Here is a 9,514-nt window from a genome sequence, read left to right as displayed (position 1 = left end):
TTCATTTCACTTGCCAATTCTATACAGTAAGCTATTGCTAAAGGCACAGCTACACAGGCTGGCTAAAGTGGGCAACCTTAACTGGGAACTGAAACAAGGTTTGCTTCAAGACAATTTGTTTTTTGAACATTCATCCTGATTTGTTTTGAGGGAGCATAAAGCAAGTATTATCCCACCCTTTCCTGTAATTCTTCTTATTGGGAAAAGGTCTGATTTGGGGGGGGGGAAGTGGGTTTGTGGTGCAACTCTAACTGTGCCACTGAAATTTGCTGGTACAGTGGTACCTCGGGTTACATACACTTCAGGTTACATACGCTTCAGGTTATAGACTCTGCTTACCTCGGGTTAAGAACTTTGCTTCAGGATGAGAACAGAAACCGTGCAGTGGCAGCGCAGCGGCAGCAGGAGGCCCCATTAGCTAAAGTGGTGCTTCAGGTTAAGAACAGACCTCCAGAACGAATTAAGTTCTTAACCCGAGGTACCACTGTATATGATTGCATCCCAGCCAGAAATAGTGATGGTCTGGAAGTGCCCTAGAAAATGAAAGAGAAACACGAAATACCAGCTGATCTTATTCTCTGAATGAACATTCCCTCCACCTTCTAGGCTACAGCTACCAATTTGACTCCTATTGACTTTTCTTATCCAGTGTATCACCTAATATTCAGATTCGCTTTTGGAACCAATACATGACCTGCTGTCAGTCCTAGCATGCTGGGCTGCTACTGGTCACTGCAGGTAACAGTTTAGCATACTGTCAAAGCCTGTCAAAGAGAAAGCAGGCTCTGGGTGGGAATTGTAAAATGGTAATTTTTTCCTTCTGATGTGGAGTCTCTTATCCCTAATTCCAGTGTTTTAAGGTTATTGGAGTTACTTGATAAAATGCAAAATGCATTCAGAGGGATTCTCTTTTTTATTTCTTCATTTGTTCCAGGACAAAGAAGATTATTAGGTATACTTCTGTATGGGTTTGTTGGTCTTGAATTGGGCATCCCAGGAATTAGTAGTCACTACTCTTGGCAAGCCCATGTTGGCAAGACATTTGTTCTCAGGAATGTAATGAGCCTCTGCAGACTCTAGGACAGTTCATGCCATACAATAGATTTGTCAGCTTGCAAGGTGCCACAAAATCTGTGCCATTTTTGCAACACTGAATGAAAAGAAACTCAGGTGTGGCCCCTGGTGAAAAGATCATGTCTGATTATAGGTGCATGGCTCCTTTTCCCTCTCCAAACATCCCTTATCGTGAACCTTGGCAAGCCTTACATAAACAACCCTTGCCAACAGAGCTGCTTTGAACTGAATTGACTTTGCTTGCTTGGGGCTCCTCCCTCCAGCAAAACACTGCCAGGCTCCACCTCTCAGAGTCAGCCACATCCGCCCAGGAATCCGGCACTGGACGCCTTTCGTTTGCAGCGAGCAAACCCACCCAGAAGTGGGGGAAACACTAGCAGCCGGACTTCCCTTCCATTGCACGGCGGTTACAATAAATGTCCCCTCCCTCTGCTTCGATCCATTTCACCGGAGGAGAAGGTGGGGACCAATTCCCACCAAGCCCCTCCTCTGCATCGATTGATGGGGGGGGGGGGGAGCGTCCCATCTCCTGACTCAGAAAAGGGTCGGAGTCTTGTGCTTGTCTTGCAGAATTAATCTCCAGGTCCCACATTTCTCTGGATTCTAGTAATCTGCCCTCGCTGACAATACACAGGTGGTACCTTGGGTTCAAGTGGTACCCACAGATGTCCAAGAGCAATAATTTTCACGTGAATGCACTTTTCACTCGGTAATCATGCAATTAACTGGGCATGATTGATTAATTAACTCCTCTGGGGTGGTAACACAGGGAGGAAAAACCAGGGGCTGACAACCCTTCCACAAACAGTATTTTGGACTCAAGGATTAGTCCTGGGGGACCTATTACCTGTGGTGAGATCACTAGTTCTACTTACTGATCCACATAGCATATGCATGAGAAAGGCACAGACCCCCCTTGCTTCAAAAAGAAGGGGGGGATGCCTGTTCATCCAATGTTAATAACATTCCTACAGCTTGAAGATTATATATAATATATACAGTACTGGATATGCTCTGAAAATACACAGCATATATGCTATTTAACCTTCGATGTGCTCAAAACACCCTGATGAATCCCCTCACCCGCTGCTCTGAAATGGCGTACCTGCAATAACATTTCCAAGCATGACTTGAGCTTCCAGCTGCTCAGAGCATACTGCACCTCTCTGACAACAGCCACATGCACACTACACGTTTAAAAGTGCTATACCATCACTTTAAATCACCATGGCTTCCTCAAATATTTCTAGGAGCCCCTATTGTCCTCACAGAGCTACAATCCCCAGGGTGGCTCAATAACCAATCCCCTCTTCCCAGGGGGAAGAGGAAATTTGTGGGAAGTCATCATGGGCATAGCCAGGATTTTTGTTGGGGGTGGGGACTGGCAAAGCTGTTGAGCTTTTGAGCAACCAAAGTTGTTGAGCCCATGGAAGTCGTCATGCCTGTTTAAAGTGGTACTGTAGCACTTCAAATGTAAGATGTGAATGTGGCCAATATTTAGCTTGTCCTCGTGTACCATGCAAACAGGTTTGGAAAAGCTGGACTACTGTGCAGTGCAGGGGGAAAAAACTCAAGAAAGGGTCTTGAAGGAAAAGATGGGGAATCTCTGTAGCTTGAGGGCTACAGTCTCTCATGGAACTTTTGGGGGGCTTCATGCCAGTGGTGGGTGCAGGGCAGTTGCAAAAATGGCCAGAGCAACAGATGTGAGTCTTTCCTTTATACAGTAAGCTACACAAGCAGTTTGCACCTGTGAGCACACACTTCTTTTCAGGAAACAAGAGGCATTATCGCAATTCAATGACATGTTCTGGCTAAACAAAAGCACTTGAAGAGGGTGTGGAGCAGGGCCAATGAGTAGCATTACCTGGGACACAGTGTGGCCTAGCAAGAGCCCCAAGGGCCACATAGTGAGGCCTGGAGGGCCACATTCAGCCCCTGGGCCTGAGGTTCCTTCCTCCAGGCCTATAGTCCTGCAGCTGCTATAAATGTGAACTTAGGTCTGTACTCTGTCTCATACTTTGGCTTTGAAGAAATACCCTCCAGCCTCAAGGATCCTAGGCTCAATCCCCACAGTTAAGAGCTGCCCCTCTCCTAGAGTCCATATACATATGGAGTTACATATTCCTCTTGAGCTAGAGGAGCATAGCAAAATTTAGTATTGGAAATTACTTTTATTATTATTTATTAAATTTTGTATATCACCCTTCACCTGCAGATCTCAGGGCAGTTCACAACATTAAATTACAACATAAAAACCACAAAATACATAGTAAAAATAAGAATAACTTAAAACATAACATAAAACAAAAATATCTAATAAATCTAATGAATGCCACACAGGTACAGTCCAATGAAGTTCAAGTACTTCAAAGTCCCCTTGGCTGACAAGAGTTAAGCATGTGCTTAATTGAAATGGCCTGCATATTTGTTTGCTTCCCTGCTCCATCATCGTAAATAATTAGACGGCCTCAACCCATTCATGTTTCGATTCTTCCGATTTCTGATTTGCAATCACGTATTATGGGGTAATCACCTATTTTCTGATAGAACTCCTATGCTGTGAACAACTGCATACAGGCAGAAATTCAGCGAGTTTCTGACACTGTGCTGCAATGTCTATTTGTCATGCAGCTGCTAAAAGTAAAGCAGAGAAGCCTTGCCAAGAAAACAGGTGGCAGCCAGATCCGTTTGCATTACTCAACATGCCCTTTCAATCACAGGGCGCATGTGGGCTGCTCCTTAGCACTTTCCCTCTGCCCTGCCTCCAATAAGGAAGTGCTTGCTACAGGCCTCTCCCTATGCACAAACATTCCTTCACACACAGAACGTCCCACCCCACCGGAGCTCAGCTGTCCACCCTCCCTCCCTTTTGCAAGCAGGTAGCATACCTGAGGCTTTCCTTGCCAGGGCCACGTCAGCTTCTTCCCTGAGCAGGCCCACAGGTAAGTCGAAACAAAGCTGGGGGCAGATTATGCAGTGGGCGTCTGCTCCAGAGCCTCATGCAGGAGTTAGAAGTTTTGTGTTTATGTTTTTTTTAAGGGATGGGAAACTTGAACCTATTCAGGGTCTCTGGGCACAAGATTGCTGTTTTGTGCTGGTGAGAATAGACAGGTCAGCCTATGGCTAGAACCTCATAACTTGGCTGTACTCATCATTGGAGTAGACAGATTTCTTTTCCATATGTGAGTAGAAGTGGGGATGTGGGGATTTCAATCCATCACAGATTTGTGACTGAATGCAGAATCAGGGTGGCAGAGATGATGGTTTAAAGGGTGCACACAAAATACACTTGGGTGAGCTTGTATCATTTATCATTTCCTTTCACTACACTTGGACAGTCTAAAAATCACTCCCTAAAATATCTCCCCCTGCCCTGTCCCTGGAACCTGCTCTGTTTATTTGCCTTCCCTGATCCAAAGCATTTCAGCCTGTCCTTTGTCCAAATTCGCAATCCAATTGAGGTTAGGACTTAACACTGATGACCCGGAAAAACTGTCTGCGGACAAATGTCAGCTCCCTCGGCCAGTAAAGCGAGATGAGCACTGCAACCCCAGAGTCGTTCGCGACTGGACTTAACTGTCAGGGGTCCTTTACCTTTACCTTTTAAGAAGACAGCCAGGCTGGTGCCAGTGTGTTTGAAAGAGTGTGGTTCCAGCTCTTGATCAGCTATGAGATTTACTGTGTTGGGTTTGTCTCTGTATAGCTTATCCTTTGGGGATTTTGGCAAGGATAAAAAAGGGAAATAATATGCCATTTTATCCACCTACATAGAGGTGATTTGCTTTCAAAATGGAGGTTCCAGAATGCATGTTTGCCTAGAAGCCACATCATCTGAAGAGAGGGATCTGCTTTTCCTGATCCCAGAAATGTTGGGACTGACCATGGTCATCTATAGATGAGAGAGAAATGTACTACTCACATATTAAGGTTCCCTGCTTATTGTTACTGTACATGTTTCAAGGCTGTTTGTATAGCCTGCAATTTCATGCTTTCATCATGCAGGCACCAATTTATTTTTATTTGTTTTTCTAGCCCTTATGGCTACAAATTGAGTGGGCAATACCTGGAAAAATATTAGAAGCCTTGTGGAGCATTGAGCAGGATTTGCACTGGTAGAGAGGCTCTCTAACCAGCAGAATATGAATATGCAAATGTGCAAATATATGCACATTTGATTATTCATGTTGTAGAATTCAGGGTGGGGGGTGGTGGCTGGTGACATCTACCTTAGTGCAGATTTTCAATTTTCACACAGAGTACACACAGTCTGCTGATTTTAGACTGGTGGTAGCTCTCCTCCTCCCCCTGTTTCTTACTCAACCTAGGTGCCCAAATGCAAACAGTTAATAGCCCCAAGTTGTGTTTCTCCTTCACAGCATGCACAGGGGTTAGATGCTCTGGAATAGCTGCACCACAGCACTGGCAAGTAGATTTCAAGTTTGCAGGATCCACTTTGTTTTTTTCATGGAACCTCAAAGTCCACCAACTGAAGTAAAGTGCAAAAGAATGGCTTAACTGGGGGCTGTGCTGGACATACAGTACGCTTGGAATTAAGGGATATGGCACCTCTGAGTGCATGTCTCAGCCCAGGAATGGAGCTCATGGTTCTTTCATTCAAAAATCTGTTCCTGGTTTCCCACTCACTCCCACCCCACAAGCTTTGTTTCAGCAACCCAGCCTGGTAGAAAGTCATTGCCAGTGCTTTTTTTCTGGGGGTGCGTAGTGGTACACATACCCCTAAACATTTTGTGAATCTTTATACTTTTGTCCATTTGCTGTATTTATTTTCCCTGATTTGAACTATAAAATGGTGATTTTCTTGAGTCAAAAAGAGTACCCATAAACATTTTTTTTAGAAAAAAAGCACTGGTCATTGCTATAGTTAAACTACTGAGAATCAGAAATCCTTTGTGATCTGTTTCATGCAAAGCACCCAGAAAGCTATTGGTAGATCCTGATTTACCTTCTGCCCTCTCTCATTGTGGGTAAATGACCCTTCTAGCCCTTTCGACGTTTCTCCCCAGAAAAGGGATGGGGAACTTGTGTCTCTCTACCGGTTGCTAAACTGCAACTCCCGTCTTCCCTGATGGGCCAGTGGGGGTTGGAGTCCAGCAACACCTGGAGGGCCACAAATTCCCCATTCCTGCTCCTGAGCCACCTGTCTCAGAAGTGGATTAAACAGGGTAACGTAGATCCTCCTGATGGGGTAACTGGAGCCTCATAAAAAAAATATATGGCGCAACACCAGCTCTACAAGCCAGACTATTGTATTTGCCACCATGAAAGGGAGGGAGGCTGTTGTCACTATCTCACATCTCCTTTGCTGCTTTGCTTTTTATGTCTCCAGAGACTGTGTGGAAAGCTTTGGGGGATCGAGAACCCAGTTCCACCATCTTTAATCTACACCACATATCCTACCTGCGCTGGGCTTGTTTTCAGTTGCCTGCGGCTGATTAATAGGACTCAGGCAGCTAAAGCAAGTCTGGGGCATGAAAGGAGAGCCCTCCATTTGTGAAAGATCAAATGTAGCAAGCTGGAGAAGATGCACTTGAGCCAGAACATGGAGCAGGACATAAAGATGGCACAGCTGTGGAACACGATGGACCAATGGATCACAGGGCAGAGACGGGTTGAACTCCAACTCCCATCAGCCACACCCAGAAGACCAATTGTCAGGAATGATGGAAGCTGCAGTCCAGCAACATCCGGGGAGAGGGGTGCATAGGTTCCCCATGTCCGCTCAGGGGTGACAGGATGTGAATGGCCTGTCGGGCTTCCCAAATAGATGATTTGGGATGACCTGGACAAATGGTTTCTGTATACCTGGGATAGGGAAACTTTTTCAGCCCATTCTCTTATGGACAACCTTCCAGGAGAGGATCCACTTAACTTCCCATTCAGAAGCATCCCATCCCAGTGTTTAAAAAGGAGTGTTAGCACTGCATGGGGAAGAGGCGAAGTGCCTCTTAACACATAGTAACAGCAATAACCGATGAAATGGAAACCTTGGAATACTACAGCATTGGTTATCCAAGGATATTTGAGCCCTGAACCCCAGACACTTCCAAATGAGTATGTTTCCATTAGGGTCCACAAGCAGAAGAGCTTGTCTGCCTGTGGGACATCCTCTGTGCAAGAAACCCAGCCTAATCTTTTTCTACACACAGAGAGAGGTGAATAGAGGACACTTTGCACATGTTCAGAGGCATGCCACCTCCCAGTCCGCTTGCATGTACAGAAAACCATTAACAGAGGGCATTAACATGAGATTCCTGAATCTGACAACAGTTTCTTAAAGAGGTTCTGATACTTTATATCAGCAGGCCCCATCTCAACATCTGAAAGGATATCTCTTGTAAACCACACAGACCCATTAACATAGCTTGCCGTGTCTGTTCCGGGGGCGATCTCTGACGAAAGGTTCCTAGCAAAGGAAGGATGTCCATTATGCCCATATATGAGAAGGGAAAAGGAAATTTTTGCCCTAGACATATTAAAACATTGCAAGGGAGCCTGCAATAACAAATCTCTTGTCTCACCACATATACAGCACACAGCAGCCTGTTCCCACACAAACTGTTCAGCTAAGCTGCCCTGACAAGGTGTCGTTTGAACATCGCATTGTTATTTTGAACATCACAGTGTTAATTTGCCAAAACCAGCTAATGGGCCTTGGAATTCAAATGATTCCAGTCCCCCATAACAGCAACTGGCCCAAAGCTACTCAGATCTTCTGTGGCAGCAAGCAATTCTAAGCATGCCTCCAGACTGTTCCTATTTTTCAGGAAGGATTCAAACCCTCTGTCACCCTAGGACAGCAGATCCACTTTATGCAGTTAGGAAAGTGGTTGAAAAATGCACTGAAAAGTGTGGGATGAACAACAGTAAGATGCATGAGCACCCTGCAAGCAAATTGGGATGAATGCCCACTGTCATGAAACATATCTACAAACAAATCAAAATGAGACTGAACATAGTGTAACCTCCATGAAAACTTTGTGTAAGCAAATCAGTATGAACGCTCAACAAACAGATTGTGTGGAGGAACCCTAAGCCAATGGCCAACAGTGGCGCTGTGACCCCCTCCATTGCATAGGCTGCATTAAGACACCAGAGAAGACCAGCCATGGCTGACCCATTGTCCATACGCAGGAATGTCATGAGATTACAGATTAGTGGCCCACCAGCACTGATGTTATATTGCACCAAACACCATATTAAATCAAACATCCATCTTAGCTTAGCCTGGGCTATGAGCACGCTAGCAGTTATACAGTTGTTGTCTTGAACCCCTGACCTACCTAGCAGCAAGTCAGTAGTCCCCAGTCCAGTGTCAATCCACATGTCCAAGGTCCAAACCTAAGCACAGAAATCCTAGAGCCTTCAAGCTGAGATCCATCAACATGAACAGACACAGCCCTAGAACTCTGCTGCCCTTTGTATGCTGCATGTAGCATCTGGGCTTGACGAGGCATGTGACCCTCATCTTTTTCAAACCTACTCCAGCTGAGGAATCACACACCTCCTCCCAGAGCTATCAAGCCCCACCTGGCCAGCTAGTGAACTGGGCTGTGAAACCTTGCCTGCCTCAGCCTTCTGCAGCACCCCACTCGCTGCTCCCTATGCCTCAGAGCCCACCATGTTTGTGGAGCCAGGGGCCCCTCTGACTCTGGTGATGGGTCCTGCTGCTCTGGATCCTGTGCACTGACCCCTATGCCCTTGTCAACCTCCTTCACCCTGTGAGTACTTCCTACACCAAATTCCCCTTCCCCAGCTTGCCCCAGTGTGTCCCAGTTCATGACAGCTGTCCTTTAAGCCTCTAGTTACATTTTGTTGCAGGCTAATGAGAACCTTTGGGTTGGCCTGCAAACTGATTCCTACTTTGGTGAGATTTAACTTGCTTGTAGTGATGGAAGATGGGGAGGGAGATCCTGTGTGCAAAACAACAAGGGCAATTTTCATAGCAAGGGGGCCTGTTGCTATTATTTTTCTGAGATTAAAAGTAAGAACTCAAAAGGGAAAGGCAAGGAAGCAGATAGGCATTGGTCTTTCCAGATCTCTCATCTGCCCACCCCACCTTCTTTCAGCTCTCTGAACAAGAGTGTAGACCACGTGTTGTTTTCTTGCTGCCTTCTGATGCCTTGACAGTGTGAAATACATGCATTTCCCCTTATTTAGCCACTAGATGTCTCTGTTCTGTCTGCTTGCCCAGACAAGGTACAGTATACAGAACCTGGGGGAAATGACAGGACCTGAGGAGGTAATGCCCAACTTTTGTGCATGTGCATGATATGATGATTATTGATTCATAAATATTTTGCCCCCCCCCAAATTAAAGGTAGACTGTGGTTCTGTATTCTAATAGGGGACAGGATAGAGGTTCTTTGGCATTTTGACAGAGAGCATATCAAACTTGCCAACTCCAGCCTGCATTCATCAA

This window comes from Podarcis pityusensis, assembly GCF_964106645.2.
Source record: "Podarcis pityusensis genome assembly, chromosome: 1".
NCBI classification, from domain to species: Eukaryota; Metazoa; Chordata; class Lepidosauria; order Squamata; family Lacertidae; genus Podarcis; species Podarcis pityusensis.
The sequence above is the reverse complement of the archived record's forward strand: the minus strand, read 5'-3'. Positions refer to the sequence as shown.